We start from the raw sequence: 22,859 nt of genomic DNA on the forward strand, positions 1-22,859 counted from the left end.
TCATCACAAAAAGCTAATTTTTTTTTTTTTTTTTTTTTTTTGTGAGGAGATCAGCCCTGAGCTAACATCCGCCAATCCTCCTCTTTTTTTTTTGCTGAGGAAGACGGCCCTGGGCTAACATTGGTGCCTATCTTCCTCCACTTTATATGGGACGCCGCCACAGCATGGCTTACCAAGCAGTGCGTCGGTGCGCGCCCGGGATCCGAACCAGCGAACCCCGGGCCGCCGCAGCGGAGCGCGCGCACTTAACCGCTTGCGCCACCGGGCCGGCCCCTCAAAAAGCTAATTTTTTAATATTAAGGAACTCTTACCAACCAAAAAAGACAAAGAATCCGTTGGAGAAATTGGACAAATGGCGAAGAACAGTTCACAGAAAATACAGAATGCTCTCAGTATAAGAGATGATTCTCAACTTCGCCCACCAAAGGAAAGATAAGTAAAACACCAAAATTCTTGTTTTTATTTATCAGATTAGGAACACTTACTGTTTGTTTAATATGTTGATCTATTAGGATGTAGAGAAAGTGACACTCCGACAGCACAGTGAAGAGGGGGTGAACTTGAACAACCAGCGAAGCCCAAGACTTGGCGGGGAGAGACGGAAAGAGCCGAACTGTGGCAGTGAAATCGGAGAAAGCCGAAACCAGACGGAGAGAGACGAACCCGAACCACTGAGCCGAGGAGCGGCGGGGACAGGCGGAGGGAGCCGAACAGGCGGAGAGAGACGAAGATAAACGGAAAGAGCCGAAGATGTGACGACACAGCGGAGGCCAGGCGGAAGGGCCCGACGCCTGGTTAGAGGAGCCGAGCCCAGCTGAAAAGCGGCGAGAGGGGGCGGAGAGAGCCGAGCCCCGGGGCCGCGGGGAAGGGCTGACAGGTCGTGGGCGGTGAAGAGAGAACAGGCGGTTGGCGCCTCAGAAGGAAGCGGAGGCGAGGACGGCGACGATGAAGGGGACCGCGCTGCATGGGGCCCTGGATGTAAAGTCCGGAGCCTTCCACGCGCCCGAGTCGCCCCGAGCGCCCCCCCGGAGGGTCGTGGACCCGGTCCCCGCTGCCCTCCTCCCCGCTCCCCCGGCCCCGCCGCTGCCCACGGCGCGGGGCGCTCTGGCCGGACAGCCGCGTGTCCTCCGCCCACGACGAGGACGCGCGTGTCCCCGCGGCTGCATCCTCCGGACGTGATGGCCGCGTGGAGTCTGGCGCCGGTGTCAGCGCAGGGACTGACCCCGGGGGTGCAGCCTCTGACCCGCGCTGAGCCCGCGGACCCAGCCCGTGGGGAAGCCGCTGGGGGGCAGTGACCACGCCGGCTGACTGGGGGTCTGGGAAGAGGCCCCCATCCTAGACGAGGCTGGAATGCGAACTGTGGGCCCCTCCTGACCGTCTCCCCACTTCCAACACCAGCGCCAGGCTCTCACTCAGGGCTCTTGATTGTGTGAAACAGGATTGTTAGAGGGATTGCTCACGGAGCCTCTGGGAGGACGGGAATGGGCTGGAGCCCCGCTGAGGCCGCTTCTATTAGCTGCTGTCCAAATCCATCGTCATCAGAGCGTAGGTCCCTCTCCTGGGTCAGAGTCTGCGTGGGTGCGTCTGATCCACAGAACTGTGCCCTGGCTACAGTGGGGAGGCGGGAAATGGACGTGTCTGGCATTTTTCTGCTGTTAAATCTGGAAGCTGGTGTTATCTCCCCCCAGGATCATAAAGTGAGGGAAGCCCTCAAACATAGGATAGGGGTTCAGTGGCTGAGAAACCAAGAAGGATGACAAATTCTACTAGGAGGCCCTACTTTAAGTTTTTTAAGAGGAACCCCTGGAGACCACTTATGTCAGCAACCTTGGGAATTTCCGCTCTAATTATTTATGAAGGAGAAATGGCGGGGAAAGCCATTGCCCTCTTCAGCAAAGCAACAGAGACGCCACAGGAGAATGAACCAGGGTGGAACATCCCATACAACATCTCCAAGAAAGAGTCCTTCATTCGTGAAAAATCACATTGATCTCCCTCCACCGCCCAGCCCCGCCAAAATGTCATGTCAGTTGATGTAAGAGATTAATGATCTGTAAACTTTCTTGCCCCTCTCCAAATCTCTGAGGGGCCTCACATCTCATGTATTTGATAGGATTTTGTTAACCTCTCCAAATCTCTGAGGGGCCTCACATCTCATGTATTTGATAGGATTTTGTTAACCATTACCGCAGGGTAGGGATGGGGAGGCTGGGACCCCAATGAACAACCTTTTATTGAGAAGCCAGTGCTCTGCAGCCAGACAAGCTGGGGCTCTAATTCCAGCTCTGTAACCACGTCAAGTTGCTCGCCTACAAAAAGGGAGGGCAGACTCTACCTCATAGGGTCATGGTGAGAATTAACTGAGATTATATATGCAAAGCATATGGCACAGCTCCCACTGAGTGTTTCCTTTTATTCTTGTTAGTTAGGTATTATCTGGAGAATAAAGGAGCAGTGGCTTGGAGGACTGGTGAGGACATGAAGGAAAAGAGTTGAATCAAGAAGAAATATTTACCAGATGCCTACTGTGTGCCAGGCACCGTTCTAGGCTCTAGAAATGTCGCAGTGAATGAAATACACATAAGCCTCTGCCCTTGTGGGAACTGTAAATGTGTAACCAAGTGGTAAATCCATCTGTTCACTCCTGGAAGCCCAGGCGTAAATCCACAATTAATTACCAAAGCCACAAGGAAAAGAGGAACAGGGAACCGCACGTACACAAATGCATACACACAAACAACCACAAAGCCTGGCGTAGGTCTGACAACTTGTCTTGGATTTTCTTAACAAGAACCTAAACCAATTGCCATCCTTCCTTCATTGAGCGCTCACTGTACACCAGGCATACGGGGGCATCAAGACATTGCGTAATTGGCAGAGGCGCTCAGCAAACCTGGTTTTCAACTCCTGAGCCTGTGTATGCTTTCTCCCACACCTCACTCACCATCAGGGAACTCAAGGAGTCTCTTCCTTTCCTCCCCAACCCCTTCCTCATCATGACTGATTTCCTTTTATGCAGAAATCTGAAGTAACCCAACAGATATTTTTAAAGCACAGCCTCAGACACCACGGTGGGAATCTCCAGCCGTCTTCTCTTAAACGATTCTTCAGTCCTTGTCCCACAACCAGAAAGGCCTGCTGTCAAGCCGCAGAAGCATGCTGGGGTTGGGGTTGGCCTCTGTCTGCTGCCACACAGGGACACGCAGGAGGGAGGCCCTCGGGGTTAGGGCGCATGAGAGGCTCATTCAAGGTTAGAGACCTCCCAAGTCTGACTGCAAAAGACCGCTTCATGACGGGCGGAGCTGGCGGGGGGAGGTTAGCAGGGAGCCTCGGCAGCAGTCCAGAGCCTTGGGTGGGCACCACACGGAGAGGTTCCAGCCCTCCCTCTGGCACTGACTTGGGGCAGTAAGTTATGCGTCCTCTCTGAGCCTCAGTTTACTCCTTTATGAAATGGGCGAACAACAGCGTCAGCCTTTAGGGGCCACTCTGAGGGTCCAGAGAGATAGGATGGCGCAGCCCGTGGCATTCGGTGACACCCACTATAATAATCATGATAAAAACGTCCACTCCTTCTGCTACTATAACTGTGCTGTTCCCAAGGCGCCGGAGTTTGCCTCCGGACATGTGGAAACAGAATCCCAAAGTGTAAACATGCACCTGAAGTCCGGGGTAGCCACGGGCCTCGATCCCAGGAAGGGGATGGAGGGATTCTACAGTTCCCCGCCCCGGGCAGCGTCACCTAGCAGCAGCGACCCCAAGGGACCCCCCGGTCTGTCACCCTCGACTCCGGCTCCTTACCGTGTGCGCCCCGCGCATTTGGCTGTCCGTGGCCTCCCGGACCCAGGGACCCCACTTCTCGGAGGCGACCCAGAGAGGACGTGTGTCCCCTCTCCGGAGCGACTTGGGGTCGGAGAGAGCCAGGCACGGGTCCGAGGCGCGCTCCGGAGAGGCGCCCGCGGCAGAGCAGGCACTGGCGCAAGGTTGCTCCAGCCCGGGGCCGGCACGCGGGGCGCGGAGCCGTGAGCCCAGGCGGGCAAAGACCAAGGTCAGCGGCTTCCCGCCCCCAGGGGGACCTGAGTGACCGCCCCGGCCACCCGCCTCCCCACCCGGGAGGGCTCTTGGTCCACAGCTGGGGCTCCATTTTGGCGAGGGATCGCCTCCCCACCGCGCGACTCCCCGCCCACTCCCGGACCCCAGACTCACCCTCTCCGGGGTACAGGTGGCCCGCGGCGCCCATGGCTGGGGTCCCGACGGATCAGAGCGCGCGGCGCCGGCCCGCGAGGGTCGTGCTCCGAGGTGGCTGCCCGAGGGGCGCTGGGGGCGCGTCCTTTTCTTCCACGCCCGCGGCCCTCGGGTCGCAGCCCCCGCCCGGGAGGCTCCTTGAATCAGCCGCCGGAGGGGCGCGCGGCCTCGGCCGCTACAAATCCGGCGGCGCGGCTCGGCGGAGGCGGCCCCGACCCCGGGCTACTGATGCCGTAGAACCAACTGCTTCCTGCTGCCTGGAAGTGGGTTTTAGTGAGGCTGGCTGTGCGGTTCACCCTAATGAAGAACTTTCTAACAGTGAGATCCAAACAAAAATGGAATGGGCTGCCTTACTGGCAGCATTTTCCAAAGTCAGTCCATGATGTAAGGAAGTAAGATAAGTTAGTTCTGTGATTATAGAATTCAGAGTTCGAGAGGGAAAACAAGCATTGTTCACATAGTTTCAGAATAGTCTAATCAGAAATGTAATAGAGACACATGCATGATGCTTTGGGTACCCAGAGAATCAAACTCTGCCTGGGGTGGGGACAGGGAAGCCTTCATAGAGGAGGAGGCACTGGAACTGAGTTTTGAAGATCAAGCAGGAATTTTCCAGGCAGCTAGGGGAGGGAAAGTTGTTCCAAGCAGAAGAAATAGATCACATGAGCTGTATGGATTGGTGGTTAGGAGAGGGTACCCAGGAGCTTGGATCCCAGCTCAAATACTTTGTAGCAACATGACCTTGAGCAGCTACTCAACCTCAGTTTTTTCATCCATAAAATGGATGGTGATAATTTGGGTCACAGGCATTGTTGTAAAGATTATATCAAAGCATGAATGTTAAGAGCTTAGTACCTGCCACACAGCAAGTGCTCAATAAATTGTAAATACTACTAATTCTCTGGAAGGGGAAAGCATTAAAGAGTTCTGGCTGGATGATCTGCACTTAGCATAGTGCCAGGCACATAGGACATTCTTGTCAATGTCGACTCCTGTTATTATTATTCAACATCATGACCCCTTCCATGGTCAAGCCTGACCTTGTCCAGTTCATCCTCATGAGTGCTGCTCTGTGATGCCCTTGTCCTTACTGGGTAGAAACCCACCTGCTCCTTCTCTGGCTTCTGAGATCCCTTAGCAGAGTCTTTAAAAATCCACTCATTCCCAACCCCACTGGCTTACAACAGGGTTTTTCCACCTTGGCATTATTTGTGGACAGATAACTCTCTGTTGTGGGGAGCTGTCCTGTGCACTGTATGAAGTTTAGCAGCACCCCTGGCCTCAACCTACTTGATGCCAGCAGCACTTCCCTCCCACCATCTAGTCAGGAAAACCAAAAATGGCTCCACACATGGCCAAATGTCCCCAGGAAGTAGAATGAGCCTGCTCACACCTTTCAGTCAACTTACAGCCAATCAATCCCCCCAGTCGCCAGTACCCCAGCTGGTAAAGAGCTTCTACTGCAGACTCCTGTCCAGGGCTATTTAAGTGTCCAAATGAACCTGGTCTTGCTCTGTGCACTCACATGTCCTCACCCTGAAAGGAGCTGACACCGACTGAGTGCTGACTGTGTAGCAGTCATCTGGCTGTTTTATGTGCTTAATGCTTTAATCCTCCAGTCCTGGAGATGGATGGTGGAGATGGTTGCACAACAATGCGAATACACTTAATGCCATGGACAGTGCACTCAGAAGTGGTTAAAATGGTAAATTGTGTTATGTATGTTTTATCACAATAAAAGAAAACAGTGCCTGTATGTATTGTTATTTATATGTGGTGTTTTTTTTTTTTTTGGATAAGATAGAGGTTGAGAGAAGCATAGAGACTTGTCCAGTATCACCCAGCAAGGAAGTAATAGAGCCAAGATTTGAACAAATAGGGATTTGATTTCAAAGTCCCTATTTTTATCTTGGCATTCTACACCCCGCCTCCAAAAAAAAAAAAACACTGTAATATATATTTCAGGAGTTTTTACACACTCACACGCACACACTCTGTCCTGTGAGTCCTCAAACTCACCTTTCCTTCCAAGGTGCCCAGAGGGTCCCACTGTTCTTGATGCATCTTTTAAAAAATGCAAAGCCCTGGATATTTGGAATCTCTAACCAGCAGTTCCACAGAGGCTAGCAATTCTGGTTGTGGTCCACTAGTGTCATGAGCTTTTGTCAAACTCTTTCCCCCCCAAGACCTCTTTTGGAAAATATGTTTCCACCCACCCAACCTCCCCAACCCCTGCCCTGCCAGTCACACAGCCAGAGCTGGCAGAGTTAGCCATGACTCACTTGAATCCGGGCTGGCTTATCACACTGTGACTCCTAAATCAATACTTCTCATTTGGGTTGAAGAGAAGCCCCTTCAGCAACTTTCCAAGTGTGGTTTTACCTCTTTCTTTCCCCATTTTCATTAAGGATGCCAAAATTTGGGTCTGAGGACCCCTTTGTTGACACTGAGTGACCAGGGTGAAGACACCAGCATTATTTCCCTTCTTGTTGCCAGTAAAACTCTCACATCTCTCCAGGATGGCCAGGCATGAAATGGACCCTTGATCATCTTAATAATCAAATGACATTTTGCAGGACACTGTCATTTATATTATTTATTTAAGCCTCACAATCCATTAGCACAGCTTAAGAATCCACAGCAGAGCTCACTCAATAAACAGTTGTTGAATGAAGATATTCTGCAAGGGAAACACTATTTTGGTTGGAACTAATTTTAATGACAAATTGGCTGAGAGAGTAGATGTGACTTACCTAAAGTCACACAGCTACTAAGAGGGCAGACTAGGATTTGAATTCCTATTTGTCTGATTCCAAATCATAAGTTCTCTCAACACGGGATGTTGCTTCTTTCCTGGAGTTAATGCTCAGCTCTTCTGCCCAGGAGGCCAGAACTGAGAACTCCCCTAGGGGATCACAGTTGTGGATGGCCAGTCCTCAGAAGGTGAGCTGAAGGTGCCCCCAACCCATGATATAAAGTTTGTTCTGGTACCAGCCTCATGACCAAGGTCACGTGCCCATGCCTGGCTGCTTCCAACAGCTTTTATGAAAGGTCAGCATGGGTTGACCTTCAAGATGGATTGAACATCAACATAGATGACTTCCTGCTGTCTAGAGGCCTGGCCTTCTTGGGTTCACAGCGATGAAGACAGACAGGGAAAGAACAAGCACAACTCAGACTCAACTCAGCACGTTTGTGGGAAACAACATGAGCAGTTCTTTGGATTCATCCTGCCATGAATGTCTAGTCTCTCAATCATGCCTAGACGCCCAAGATCTCCGCAAGGCTGGGTTCCAAGGTGTTTCCCCCACTTACCATGGTCTGTGTGTGGAGTGAGGGACCTTTCTCAACACCCCATGAGCATGTCAACCCCCTCATTCCAAGACAGTCTCAGATAAAACCTCCCTGGATTCCAGCATCCTGGGCTTAACCAGTGCTGCCTCTGTCTGTGCAGAGATAGTTGTCATCGCCTGGGTATGGAAGCTCCAGGGAGAGCTGTTGCATCAGAAACCCCTCTGGGTCTACCTTTCTGCTGGAGAGAAAATTGGTTGCAATGGGAGCCTAGAGCCCTTTATGTTTGGATTGTCGCTGGAGGATCACGGAATAACATTTACTCATCTCACAACCACAGAAGGATGAGCAGCACTGATGTGGATAATTGAATGCGACAAACATCCAAGTCTTTTCGTTTAGATCCAATTAGGAAGAGGAGATGAGGGAATCCATTATTGCAAATGGACCCATGCTCAAAAACAAAACCAATTCTGATGTCCAGGAGACCTCTTCTGAGTTAAATAATGAGACAGTGATGGTGGTGGAACAGCTAGGAGGCAGCTTCACTGGCTTGAGACATTGCTTCCTCTTCCATTCTTGAGGAGCCTGCAAGTCTCAGGAGATGCAATGGTCAAGAGATAGATGACTCTAGTGCCCATGAACTTATTATGTGTCTACAACCAGAGCCAAAGGAAAGGGCAGAGACCAGAGAGCCAGGCTATCCTCAACAAAGTTGCCCTCTGCAGAAAGTCACAGGCAAGGCCAAAGCAGAGTGATTTACCCAGAGCTCTGCTCAAACCAAAGCTGAGTCAGACAGGTGGCAACAAGGTGTAACCAAGACAGAAGCAGGAACAAGTGACATATGCTAAGGACTTTATTTATAGTAGTAACTATTAGCAAATTCCTTGTACCATGCCACCACTCTCTACTCCCAAGTGCATGGCAGATGTTAGTCATTGATCTCATTGTTTTCTACCTCTGACCTTAGATGGAGCTTCCCAACCTAGCACACCATACAGCCAGAGCTTACAAATTGGATTTGACATTCATAATGAAATCTTCTTTCCAAGCAGATTCTAGACCAGGACTCAAAGCAGTAGAGATAGTCTGCATGGAGATAAAGAGCTTGTACCAGAAAGTTATTCCACACACTGCTTCCTTTGTTGAGAAAGTCTTGTTCTGGAAGAAATGTCAGTTGAACTAAAGGTTAGTGATGCTGTTGATTGACAGTCCATCCCAAAGTCATTTCCCCCTCAAGGGCCAATAAGAGCTCATGGACCACACTTTGCATAGCACTGCCATAGACCATGAGATCCTGGACAGGAAGTATCCTGCTATTATTCATTTCTGTGTAACTGCTACCCAAGGTACATGGACACTTCAATGTTTGTTGAACAGACAGGGATGGAACAGACAGGAGTTTGGAAAGAGAAATCAGGATATGGAGAATTGGGCAGGGGATCTTGGATCCTCAACACCTAGCATGCTGACTTGCATCAAAGATGGATGGATGGGTGGATGGGCAGGTGGGTGGATGGAAGGGTGTAGGAATGGAAAGAACAAGCCATGATTCAAGTTATTTGTGGCTGAGTCATGTTGTTCTAAGGAACAGATGAAGAAAAATAAAGATGAAAAAGAAATTGTTAGCAGTCTTGGTGTGTGCCTCAAATATTTGTCCTTGCATACCACCTTCATAATTTTGCCATTTCCATGTTCCATCCACACTAACGTTTTCTCAATACAGGTATCTCCTGCTTAATGTCAGTTGTCCACTCCTGAAAAGCAGATGCACACAAAACTCTCTATTGGAACCCTATATTCCATTATTTAAATGGGAAAAGTTGTATTTTACATCAACCCCAAACTCTCAACCAATCTCCTGAAATATAGCTAAAACCAGTGAAACGCTTACGTATCAGTAACAAGCTATCATGCTGGGATATGACATACTTAAAACATTGCTTCCTGTTGACTGAGAAATGAACAGAGCTATTAACAGTGTGAAGTCATATTTCTTTTCCATTGCTTCCTTTTCCAAGATTTTCTTCACTTCTCAACTTTTGGGGGAATCATTGTACAACACTAACCTTTGCTTTTGTCAAAATGTAGACGGTCCTTGAGGAAACAAGTTCATGACAAGCACATAACAGCAGAGAATGACTCACATTGAGTGTGATGTTGTCATAACCTCTCGGCACCAGTAATACCTGAGACGCACACTCTCCTTTGTTACCACTTGGGACACTTTTTCTATACACTGTTTTGTTTAAAGTATTGTACTTAGCTTGGTGTCAATGTCAACTTTTCCTCTGTAACTATGGGCCAGAAAACATTATATTGAGAGACAGACACATTTTATGAAGTTTGGGCATTAACAAGACATTTTTGCATTCTACTAGGAAAAGTTTAAACAGGGAGATAGTCTGTGGAATATACCTGTGTTTTTCTTTAATCACTCACTTTTAGTTGTTTTTTTAGAATTTACTTAATTTCCTCTTTTATGCTGACAAGTCATCACCATTAGCCTTTGGAAAAGATAAGCGTAAAATGATGGAAATGGCTGAAAAAAAATAACACCAAGTCTTTTCTCAGGGTTTCTAACTTTTTACATGAAAATTTTTAAACCTACAGAAAAGTGGAAGGAACAACCATGTACCCTTAACTAATTGTTACTCTTTTGCCACATGGCTTTCTCGCTTTACATACATATAAACACACAACCACACTCACTTTCACATAACATCAAATTCACAAATTCATGTGACGCGAAATACACCTAACATAAAATTAACCATTTTAAAGTGTATAATTCCATGGTATTTAGTATATTCACAAGGTTGTGCAATCATAACCTTTATCTAGTTCCCAAGATTTTCCATCACCCCAAAGAAGACTCTATATTTATTAAGTAGCTAACTCCCATTATCAATCCCCTGGCATCTGGCAGCCACCTATCTGCCGTCTGTACCCACAGATTTACCTATGGTGGATATTTCATATAAATAGAATCATACAGTATGTGACCTCTTTTGTCTGAATTCTTTTACTTATTATAATGTTTTAGAGGTTCATCCATGTTGTAGCATTGTTGTAGGCTGAGTTATATCTCTTCAAAATTCATATGTTGAAATTTTAACCCCACAGGAGCAGAGAACCCAGCTGTATTTACAGATAGAGTCATTAAAGAGGTAATTATGTGAAAATGAGGTCATTTGGATGGGATCTAATCCAATATGACTCATGACCTTATATGAAGAGAGCAGGGATAATGTAAGCAAAATGGTGGAAGGGGAAGCCCCAGACTTCTTTCCCCAACATGGACATACTGATTTAACAATATATAGATTATTTCCCTTTGTGAAATCCAGAGACCAGTTGAACGGCTCCTGCACCTCAACTGAGCATGAGATCAGCTGCATTGAAGCCAGTAGGAAAATACACGACACCATCTCACCATAATTCCTCCCCCATCATAGCACCACACAATCCAGGAGGAAACCCCCAGCTCCCAGATTCTCCCTGAGAAAGGAAGGAAAGCGCTGTACCACACATCCCATATTCTAGCATTTTGAGGGGCTGCCTGAAGGACTGGTTTCTGTCTTGCCTGAGTCTGAGCACTGATGGGAAAGTGGCCCAGGTTGGGAGCCACTGAGAACAAAGGTGATGGTTTAGACTAGTGTGCACTCCCTGGCCATAGACCTTTCCCCATGTCAGCACAAGGCAAGTGAGCTAAAAACCCCCAGTCCTGGCTTCTCCTTGAGGAGGGAAAGAATTGGAGAATTTGTCCAACATTCCAGCCTTTCAGGGGGTTACCCAATGAACTGACATCTATATAAGAGATTCTTCTCTGAGAATCAACCAGTCCCAAAAAGAAAGAAAAAGCTACCACTACGGAATCCCCAAGGAAACAGCCCAGCAAGGTCACCCTAAATAGAAAACCAAGTAAACAGGCTAACACACGTGCATAGAGCTTCCCATCAACTCTTTTACCCAATTAACCAAAAACATGTCATACAAGTGACAGAGACCGAAACAGTAGTTCTGAAAATAAAGGCACTTTGGAGGAAACAGACTTTGAGGGAAGAAGAAATTAAAAAGAAATTCTTAGTAATATTAGAAATATAACTGAATAGAACTCAGAGACATAACTACAAAGATAATAATCATGAAACAAAGGATTTTATCTTTACTTTAAATAACAAAAAAAATCTTTTAGAATGTTTTTAATGATAGGAGACATGAAAAACTCAATAGAAGTGTTGAAATATAAAATTTAGGAAGACATCACAAAAGAACAAAGAGAAAAATAGTAGAAAAATGATGAATAAGTCAAAGAATCATCACAGATGGCCCAACAAAGAAACAATAGGCATTTCAGATGTATGGAAATATGAGAAGAAAAAAACAGAAAAATTCGAAGAAATAATGCAAGAAAATTTTCCAGAATGGAAGTTGTGAATTTCAAGATTGAAAATTGCTCAGCAGAGTAGACAAAAATAATATATCCTATAAGCTTCCAGAGAGATAAAACACCTTTCCTACAAAACTCAAAAATAAGAATGCCCTGGAACTTTTCAGCAGGAACAAAAAATACTAGAAGGCAATGGAGTGATCTCTTCAAAATGCTCAAGGAAAATTAATTCCAACCCAGGATTCTATAGCTGGTCAAATAACCATTTAAGTGTGAGAATAGAATAAAGACATCTTTTGGGCCGGCCCCATGGCTTAGTGGTTAAGTGCATGTGCTCTGCTACTGGTGGCCCAGGTTCGGATCCTGGACGTGCACCAACGCACTGCTTCTCCGGCCATGCTGAGGCCACGTCCCACATACAGCAACTAGAAGGATGTGCAACTATGACGTACAACTATCTTCTGGGGCTTTGGGGGAAAAAAAGGGAGGAGGATTGACAACAGATGTTAGCTCAGCGCCAGTCTTCCTCAGCAAAAAGAGGAGGATTAGCATGGATGTTAGCTCAAGGCTGATCTTCCTCACACACACACAAAAAAAGAATAAAGACATCTTTAGACCTGATGGTATTTTCAAAAAGTGTGTCTCCATTGACTCTTTCTCAGGGAGCACGTGTGCCACCTCAATGGGGCATAAACCTAAAGAGAAAATACAGACTATAGGAAACAGAGGATTCAACCCAAATGGCATCTCTAGGGTAATGGTGAAGGGGGATCCTAGGATGGCAGCTGTCAGCTAGTTCAGCCTGAAGCAGTTCAGGAGGCTCCAGCAGAGGTTTCTTCAAGAAAATTAAACTGATAGAAACCTTCGTGTGTTTGAAAGTTTCGAGAGGAGATTTACATAAATACAGAGTTTTGGGTTCCAAAACAAAAAGAAAAGAAGAAGACTCAGTCTCTCACCACCACTCCTGCCCAAAACTCACCTGCGGATACCAGCAACACCTGCAGACACATTTGTGCGAGGACACTCACAGGGGTGGCACTGGTTCCATCATATCTGGAGAGCCTGCCTCAGCAAACACACACACTGCCGTGGACTAAAGTAGAAAGATGATGTCAAATATCCACATACTTGGTCTACAGGCTGGAAAAACAGACCCTAGATTTGCACAGTTCTAATGCATCCTGTTTGCACAAGACAAAGGAGAGAGACACATATCTTCTGTAGGTCCTTTCCCTACCTTGCTCTTAAGTCTGTGGATCCAGGGTCATGAGCAGACCCAGTGAGAGATGCCCATCAGCTCTCCCCATCTCACAATGACTCCTGAGGACACCTCCCTGGGATGTGTCACGCCCTGGTTAGCCCACCAGCACCTTCACCCGAGCAGTGACGAGCTAATTGTCAAGGGATGGAGGTCCCAGGGGAAGCCTCTTCTGGCTTCCTCTTTCAACTGCAGAGAATATTAACAGCAGTGGGAGTCAGGTGCCCTACATCTAACGTTTGCCCCAGCAGAGCATGAGACAACAATTATGTTCAGCTCTTAACTGACCACAGGAATGGAGGAGGGAGTATTTGCATGGATGACTGAAAAGTGCCAGGCCATCGAATACCCTGGAGAGTTCTGAGTGAGAAGAATGGGAGAAGGAGTCTGTTTTATTTTATTTATTTTTAAGTGGTTATTTTTTTATTTTATATTATTTTATTTTATGTTTTTGTTGAGGAAGATTCACCTTTAGCTAACAACTGTGCCAGTTTTCCTCTATTTTGTATGTGCGTCGCTGCCACAGCATGGCTGATGAGTGGTGTAACTCCACACCCTGCAACTGAGACTCAACTGCTGAAGCAGAGCATGCTGAACTTAACCAGTAGGCTACAGGGCCAGCTCCCAAGGCATCTGTTTTAAAATGTAGGTTTATTATTATTCAGGTATGGTGAAGCCAACAGGTCAGATGATTGCCATTGAAAAGACACCCTGTTTCTTACGGTTCCCAAGAGGAGGTGGCACACCATGCCATGGGGGTCACATGGGGAGGCACCAGGGTCAGTCAGGAGGCAGAGGGAGAGAGGGGAAAACGTGGGCAACAGCCTTTATTCTGGTTTCCATGGAAAAAATGGGTGAGGCAGGGTTAGCCGGCTTAGGATTGTCTAGTCTGAATAATTTTGGTGGGCTCTGGGGCACAGGGATGTCCCTAGTTGTCTGGCCCCTGGTCCCGGAGTGATCTAGTAAGTGGACAGTGGCCCTGAGTATAAGAGCTCCATGAAGGAGAGGGTTGGGGTGTGGGCTCTGCATTGGTTGGTTTGCACATGACAGGTGCACTCACAGGTGGTTGTTTGCTGTCTCTAGGAATTAGCTAGTCCTAGAAGGAGCAGTCTCTCCCCAAACAAGTCCCCAAGATGTCAAAGCATCAAAAATACAGAATAAAAAGACACGATTAATGCAACATTCCTGTGTGTTCTCCAGGGTTTGTGGCAAGACTGCTCGAGTAATCAGTGGTTCTCAGCACGGAATACACAGTAGAGTGAGCTGGAAGTTCTTAAAAATGTGATGCTCAGGCCACACCCCAGGTCAAGTGAATCAGCATCGTTGGGGAATGGGGACCTCCAGACTAAAGAATGGATGGAGCTGCTCATTTCAGCAGAGCCAGAAGGAGGTGCAGTGTCCTGGAAAAACTGTGATTTCCCCATGTAAAAACACCCCAAATTCAGCAGCACGATCCTCTCAGGGGAGGATCCACAGAGGGCTTCCCATGTGTCCATCGTGTTATTGTTGCTTGTGTTGGGTGGTGGATACACACAGGCACTTGAGATTCTGTGTGTGTGTGTGTGTGTGTGTGTGTGTGTGTGTACAGTTGATCGTCATTACTAACAAAGACTATATCTGAGAATTCACCTACTTGCTAACATTTATTTGCAATCCCCAAATCAATACTGGTGGGATGTCCTAGGCCATTCGCAGACATGCACAGAGCAGTGAAAAATTTGAGTCATCTGCACGCTCCTTCCCAGCTGATGTCAAACAAGGCAAGGCTCTCCCTTCTAGTTTCAGCTCTCAGACCACAAACATGTCATCGTCATGGTCTATCTAGTGCCACGTGTGTCACGTTTTTGTGCTTTTGTGCCTTCACTGTTTACATTGGCCCCCAGGCATAGTGCTGAGGTGCTGCTATCTAGTGTTCTTAAGTGCAAGGGGGCTGTGACGTGACTTACAGAGAAAATGCGTGTGTTAGATAAGTTTCGTTCAGGTATGAGTTGTAGCACTGTTGGCCGTGGGTTCAATGTTAATGGATCATTAATACATATTAAATGGGGTGTTTTTAAACAGAAACACACACAACACAAAGCTATGTATGGATTAGTTGATCAAAATGCTGTAACTAGAGACTTGCAGGATCCTAATCCAGTGATTCCCAGTTTGGCCACATGCCCAGTTGGGTGAGCAGTGTGGGATAGGTTGCACAGAGACTGAAGAAAAGACCCAAAGATGGTGAGTGAGACACATGGGTTTATTGGGAATTACTTACAGGGAATGTCCAGCAGTGGCCGGCTGGACAGAAGTGTGCACCTGCTCCTGCCCCCGAGAGAAGCTTGCTTAAGCAGGCAGAGGAACAAAGGCTGCGTGCTTGCCGAGGAGGACTGTCCATGTATGACCTGCATTCCAAGGACGAGAGCTCCCCCCAGAGGGCCTCCATGTTCCCTCAGACCATGACGGCCTTTGAGTTAACTGTCCCATGAGAAACAGCTGGGTCGGCCAAGCCCAGGATTGTGATCATCATGAGTGCTGGCATGTAGACCAGACAAGGGGCCTCAAGGACGCATGGCTCATAAAGGGCACAATAGTTCCCCTACATTCCCCTAGAGGCAATAGTTCAGCGTTCATCGTGACTTTATAGAACACAACTACTGCAATAAATTAAGAGAATCAGCCATTGATCACTTAAGCATTCTTGCCTTAACCCCTGGAGAACAAACAGGGATGCTGTATTAATCTTGGCTTTTTAGTCTGCATTTTTTCCAGCTTTACTGAGATATAATTGACATAATATATGTGTAAGGTTAAGGTGTACAATGAGTTGATTTGATACACTTATATATGGCAAAGTGATTACCACCATCATGCAGCTAACAGCTCCTTCACATCACACATTTCTTTTGTGTGATGAGAATATTGAAGATCTACTCTCTTAGCAACTTCCAAATACACAATACAGTATTTTTGACTATAATCAGGATGCTGTGCTGAGATCCCCAGAACTCATTCATCTTCTAACTGGAAGTTTGTACCCCTTGACCAACATCTCCCCATTTCCCCCACCCCCTGGTAACCACCATTCTACTCTCTGTTTCTGAGTTCAGCTATTTTAGATTCCACGTGTAAGTGAGGTCACACATGATTTGTCTTTGTCTGACTTATTTCATTAGTATAATGCCCTCAATGTTCATCCATGTTGTTGCAAATGGCAAGAGTTTCTTCCTTTTCATAGTAGAGTAATATTCCATTGCATATATATATATCACATCATCTTTACCCATTCATCCATTGACGGACACTTGGGTTGTTTCTGCACCTTGGCTATCCTGATTTATTCTGTATTTTTGATGCTTTGACTGTGTGTATGTGTGTAAGTTTTGTAAGCCTGAAACATTTTGTAATTTCAAATTTTGAAATTAAAAATGTATTTAGAAATAAAATAATGAAACCTTGTAGTTCCAGCTTTATTGTGAGTTTTCCTTTCATCTCCCAGATGAAACAAAACTACAAGGCTACAAATTTTTCAAAGTGGAGCAACAACAGCATCAGCCTCACCTGGAAGCTTGTTAGAAATGCAGATTCTCAGGCCCCACCCTGGACCTGCTGAATCAGAATCTTTGGGCAGGACCAGAACTCTGTGTTTTAACAAGCCCTCCTGCAGATTCTCATACACCTTTAAGCAAGAGGACCCGCTGGTCTGAGAGAACTGCCTCACAAGCCAGACTCACTGTCCACGTTTCAGATGATCAGGGGGAATGAAGAATTTAAGAATTTTGAAGACCCAGATCTGTAGATCTCCAATTGCCGCACATTAAGTTCTTCTGGGAGCTTTTAAAAATCACTGATGCTTGCTCTCCATCTGCAGAGATTCCGATTCAATCGGTCTGGGGTGCAGCCAGGATCTGGGGATTTGTTTAAGTTCCCCTGGTGATTCTAATTTGCAACCAAGGTTGAGAACTCCCGACCAAGAGAACAAAGGGGCAGCAGGGGAAAGGAAGAGAAGCTGGTGGTCTTGGGCGCCCCCTGCCGGCGGGAAGCTGTACATGTCGGCTCCCAGCACCCTCAGTCAGGTGGATAGAAATGCCGGCCCACGTGGGCTTTGTAGGAGTTCGCTGCACGTATCTGAAGTCTGGTTGATATGTGTCCACGAAATGCCCTTTCAATGGAAATGCCTATTTAAATCCATTTAATCCTATATAATTCCATTTCAAAGCTGTTGTTTGAATGTTTCCAGTTGTCATTTGCTCACACACACCCACATACAGAATACATTACCTGTAATTTACGTAACAAACCCTCATATAGCACTATGTGCCATTCACGGACCTTAACCCTGCACAAATAACTCGTCCCTCCCCATACCTGCCCTTTGACGTCAGTACTATTACGTACAATTTGCTAATGGGGAAGATGAGGCACAGAGAGAATAGTAGTTTGTCTCAGCCATGAAGTGGAGGGGCTGGGGTTTAAACCCAGCAGCTGGCTCCAGATCTGTGGTCTTAACAATATCATGGCATTGTTGCCTCTAATCATGACGGTCTCTGCCCTGTTTGCTGTGGTATCCCAGGATCTAGCATCTGTTATGTGCCAGACACAATACCCCCTCAGTGAGTCCCAACCTCCACTTCCACTGTTTGGGATGGATCTGAGACCTCACAGTTTCCTGGACCCAGTCACTGCAGTATCTCAGAGATCTGGGTTCAAACCCTGCTCCTGCACTGTTCCAGCTGTGTGACTTTGGGCAAGTCACTTCACCTCTCTGAGCCTCTATTTTCCCATCAGAAAAAGTGGCCATAGTACCCATTTTTAAGTCATCACAATGCCCCATTCCAAGCTGTCATCTAACACCCCTTTCACTTGCCATGAGGATTCTTTAAAGGGAAAAAAATGTTTATTATTGTCTTAAGTGGCTGTAATGTAAATTCACCACAATACTCTTTCATGGGGTCAAGGGTCCATCCTGCAGATGTGCTGAACAAGGTGGAGAAATGGGAGACACCTCCCCGTCCACACACAGCTGTATCACTATCGGCACTAAAGGCTGGGCCCTCAACAGAGTCTGTTCAATTCTTAATGGAATAATCCATCTGAACTAAATGTGTCCTTTTAATGTGCTGATGCTCAAAGCTCTATTATAACCCCACACTCATTAGGATAGCTGTAACTTTTTTAAAAACCAGAAAATAACAAGTGTTGACAAGGATGTGGAGTCAGTGAAATCCTCTACAGGGCTAGTGGGAATGTAAAATGGTGTTGCAGCTATGAAAATAGTATGATGGTCCCCCCAAAATTAGAAACAGAACTACTATATGATCCAGCATTCCCACTTCTGTGTGTATACCCAAGAGAACTGAAAGCAAGGTCCCAAAGAGATATCTGTACACCCATGATCACAGCAGCATCACTCACAATAGCCCAGAGGTGGAGGCAACTCTAGTTTCCAGTGATGGAAGGACGGAGCAACACAATGTGGTATATACTTATAATGGAATAGTAATCAGCCTTAAAAAGGAAGGACATTCTGACACACGCTGCAACATGGATCAACCTTGAGGACATTATGCTCAGTGAAATAAGCCAGTCACAAAAAGACAAGTAAAGTGTGACTCACTTATAGGAGGTCCCTAGAGGAGTCAGACTCACAGAGACAGAAAGTAGGATGGTGGGGGCCAGGGGCTGAAGGAGCTGTTCTTTAATAGGTTTAGAGTTTCAGTTTTGTGAGATGAAAAGTTTTGGAGATTGGATGCACAACAATGTGAATGTACTTAACACCACTGGACTGTACACTTAAAATGGGTAAGATGGTAAATTTTATGTTATGTTTATTTTACCACAATTAGACTTTTCTTTAAAATTTTGTTAAAAGTTGTGATTTCAATAAACCCTCCAAAGGATAAAGAAAAAAAATCTGACTACATCATCACTATGGCTCTTTTTAAAAACATGAGGGGGAAATCCTTCCAGCCAAAATGCTTATTCTTATTCTTTAACCAAAAACATTTGAAAACAGAACGGCTGCGCACCAAAGCGTTAATCAGGTCAGCTCTGAGCAGGGGCATCGGAAGGTCAGAGGCAGAATCCTACTTTTTTTTTTTTTTTTGAGAGGAAGATTAGCCATGAGCTAACATCCAATGCCACTCTTCCTCTTTCTGCTGAGGAAGATTGGCCCTGGGCTAACATCCGTGCCCAGCTTTCTCTATTTTATATGGGACGCGGCTACACCATGTCTTGACAAGTGGTGCATCAGTGCACACCTAGGATTGGCACCTGTGAACCCTGGGACCCCAAAACAGAGAGCCTGCACTTAACCACTACACCTCTGGGCCAGCCCCTATTTTTTTTCCCTTACATAAGTTTTAAGTGGTGAGATTATGGGTGACTTCATTTTCTCATGCTGTGTTTTTCAGCCTGTTTTGAATTAAAAAGTAAAAATGACAACCAAGTTTGAATGTGATGGATAAGGCGCTGTTATTTAGTATATTTCTAAAGCCACACTAGCTGATCACCTTCTGATGAATATTCTAAGGATTAATATTTTAATATTCTAAGGAGGCACGTGGCCAGCTCTCCCATAGGACGCTGTAAATAACTTCAAGACAAGGCACCAAGAGAAAGATTCCTGGGTCTTACTGGGTTCTGGATCAGGGAGCTGGGTCAGACATGCCTCCTCAGGAACTCTCTATCCTCCTCCTTCTCCAAATTTGGCACTTTCAGGGGAATCCAGAATAGATGAGTGTCCTGGGAGCTTTCTGGGACAGGGAGGGGCCCTATCCCCAGCCCTTCATTGTGACGTCTTCTAAAGGGGGCAGAGGGCAGGGTGATGTCACAGACCACTGGCCGGCCCCTCTCCCTCTCTGCCTGTGCCTGCCACAGGCCCGGCCTCACCTTTTCCCCCCACACCTCTGCACCCCAGAGGAAAGGGGTCAGCTTTGCCAAGCAGGCCACCCGGCCACCTGCAGCCATGGATGCAAATCACTCCACCCCCTTGGAGCCCCAGTCCTCCCCAGAGACCCCCAGGTCTGGCCTGACACCCTGCTCAACCCCGGGAAACAAGGCCTGCAGCAGGACACCAGCCCCCAGCACAGTGGGCGACAGGTTGCCACCAAAGACCGGAGCGGTGGTCATCGACACGGGCACAGGCACCTGTAAGGTGGGCTTGGTGGGGCAGGCGAGGCCCACTACACCGTGGCCACCATCGTGGGCTGCCAGCCCCAGAGGCCGGCCCCCACCGGGCAGCAAGCGCTGGAGACGTTCATCGGTGAGGCCGCGCGCGCGCGCGCCCCGAGCTGACGCTGGTGCAGCCGGTGCGGAGAGGCTTCGTGGTGGACTGGAGCGCGGCCCAGCTCATCTGGCGCCACCTGCTGGAGCACGACCTCCGCGTGGCCAGCCAGGACCACCCGCTGCTCTTCTCAGACCCGCCCTTCAGCCCCGCCACCAACCGCGAGAAGCTGGTGGAGGTGGCCTTCGAGTCGCTGCGTTCCCCCGCCATGTACGTGGCTTCCCAGTCCGTGCTGTCCGTCTACGCGCACGGGCGGGTCAGCGGGCTGGTGGTGGACACGGGCCACAGGGTCACCTCCACGGTGCGGGTCTTCCAGGGCTACAAGCTGCCCCACGCCACAGAGCGCCTGGACCTGGCGGGCACCCACCTGACGGCCTTCCTGCCGGAGATGCTGCTCGGCTCCGGCGTGCAGCTGGGCCAGCAGGACCTGGACACCGTGGAGGACATTAAGCATCGCTACTGCTATGTGGCGGCCGACTTGCTCCAGGAGCAGGCCCGGCCCGAGCAGGAAGACCGGCAGAGGCTGGAGCTGCCGGACGGGCGGACGGTCACGCTGGGCAAGGAGCTGTTCCAGTGCCCGGAGCTGCTCTTCAGCCCGCCCGCGATCCCAGGGCTGTCGCCCGTGAGCCTCCCCACCATGGCCACACGGGGTTTTCTCAAGGTGCCCCTGGAGGTGCGGGCGGACGTGGCCCAGAACGTGCTGCTCTGCGGGGGCTCCTCGCTCTTCGCGGGGTTCGAGGGCCGCTTCCGCGTGGAGCTGCCGCGCGGTCTGCCCTGCGAGGCCCGCGCGGTGGTGACGGCCCGGCCCAGCAGGAGCTTCTCAGTGTGGATCGGGGGCTCCATCCTGGCCTCGCTGCGCGCCTTCCAGTCCTGCTGGGTCCTGTGGGAGGAGTACGAGGAGCAGGGCCCCCACATCGTGTACTGAAAGTGCTACTGACCCGGAGCAAGGGTGGGGAGTGTTGTGGGCAGTAAAGCTTCCGCTACCCAGCGGGCTCTGTCCTCCCTTCCCTCAGGGCCCAGCCTCGTCCACTCCTGGACCCACCCAGACTCGCCTTGCTCTGACCCCACACGCCCACCCCACCAAGATCTGCCTCCAAAGACATCCTTGGTTCTGCCCTGTCCTAATTCACCTCCCATGGTCCATCCCATGAGAGACCCCAGTTCTGATTCCCTGAACCCACCTCCCCCAGGATCAAGGCCCAACACACCACCATGTCCTCACCCTGTCAAACCCGTCTCCATGATCTGTGTCCCCCAGGGCACTCTCAGGTTGGGGCCCCACCCAAGCCCAACCCCAAGACATCCCCAGATTCTAACCCCTAATCTCCCCTCCATTATCTATTTCTTTTGATATATAGTGCCCCAAGATTCCTCTGGGCTCTAAGCTCCCCAATTCACCCCCTTGCCATGTCCGTCAAGGATCCTCAACCACCCCCATACCCTGTTCCTCCCCAAGGAACTGCACTGGGCACTCCAAACCCCCTCCCAGAATCTTTCCATGAGTGTTGCAACCCCTAGGTGCACCCTCATAGTCTGCCCCCAATTTCTAATCCCCCCAAACATAGTCCCGAGATCCATTTCCCAAGACATCCCCGGTTCTAAGCACCTCAAATCCACCCCCTCATTGGTTTTCTCTTGTCTGTTTAACCAAAGTTCTCCTATACTCTGATAGTATGAGCACCCCCAAAATTCTCCCCACAAGTGCTGAAACCCCACATTCACCACAAAAATCCAAGTTCTGACCATCAGGGGTCTCCCCTATAGTGGCCCACTAAAGGATCCCTCGTCCAAATCCCATGCCCCAAGTGCCCCTCCCCCAAACTCTGCCCTCCCCTCACAGTTTGCTCCCCTAGACTCTTTCCATCCAGGTGCTCCCACAACCGATCCCCCATTCGTACCCCCAAAGAACACCATGTTCTGAAACCCCAAACCCCCAGGATGATGCCACTGCTCTCAGCCCAGCCCCTTGTTCTGCATCCCTCCGAAAATACCCCTGCATGGTCTGTCTCTCAGTGTACATCATGACCCCAGTCCTCAGCCCTGGAATCCTCCCAGGAAGGCTTTGGCCCCCAGGACCATCCCGTGATGACCCCACTAATGCCCTAGGTCCCTCCCCTGTGTTCTGACCTCCCAAGTCCCTCCCCAAATACAGTCTCCCACGGTCAACTCATGATGAACCCCCAGGACACCCCACCCTGGGGTTTTCAGACTCCCAGAAAAAAAAAAAAAAAAAGGATGTCAGAAGATATATGAAAAACCCAAAACAAGAACCCCCAAGAGGTTACAAAGTGATGAGGAGGAACTGCTTTTTCTTCTCACCAGGGGGCAGCGCGTCCAAGCTCAAGGGGCTGAGGGCTGCACCAAATTTAGAACCATGACGACTGCATCCCAGAGCTCAAAGGAGACCC

General features: G+C 48.5%; 2 pseudogenes; both read left to right on the plus strand.

The window, feature by feature from the left end:
• LOC131401856 (adhesion G protein-coupled receptor E1-like) overlaps positions 1–22,859 on the plus strand; it is a 431,573-nt pseudogene that overhangs the window by 81,011 nt on the left and 327,703 nt on the right.
• Positions 20,134–21,388, plus strand: LOC131401880 (actin-like protein 9; annotated as a pseudogene).

This window comes from Diceros bicornis, assembly GCF_020826845.1.
Source record: "Diceros bicornis minor isolate mBicDic1 chromosome 21 unlocalized genomic scaffold, mDicBic1.mat.cur SUPER_21_unloc_1, whole genome shotgun sequence".
Lineage (NCBI taxonomy): Eukaryota > Metazoa > Chordata > Mammalia > Perissodactyla > Rhinocerotidae > Diceros > Diceros bicornis.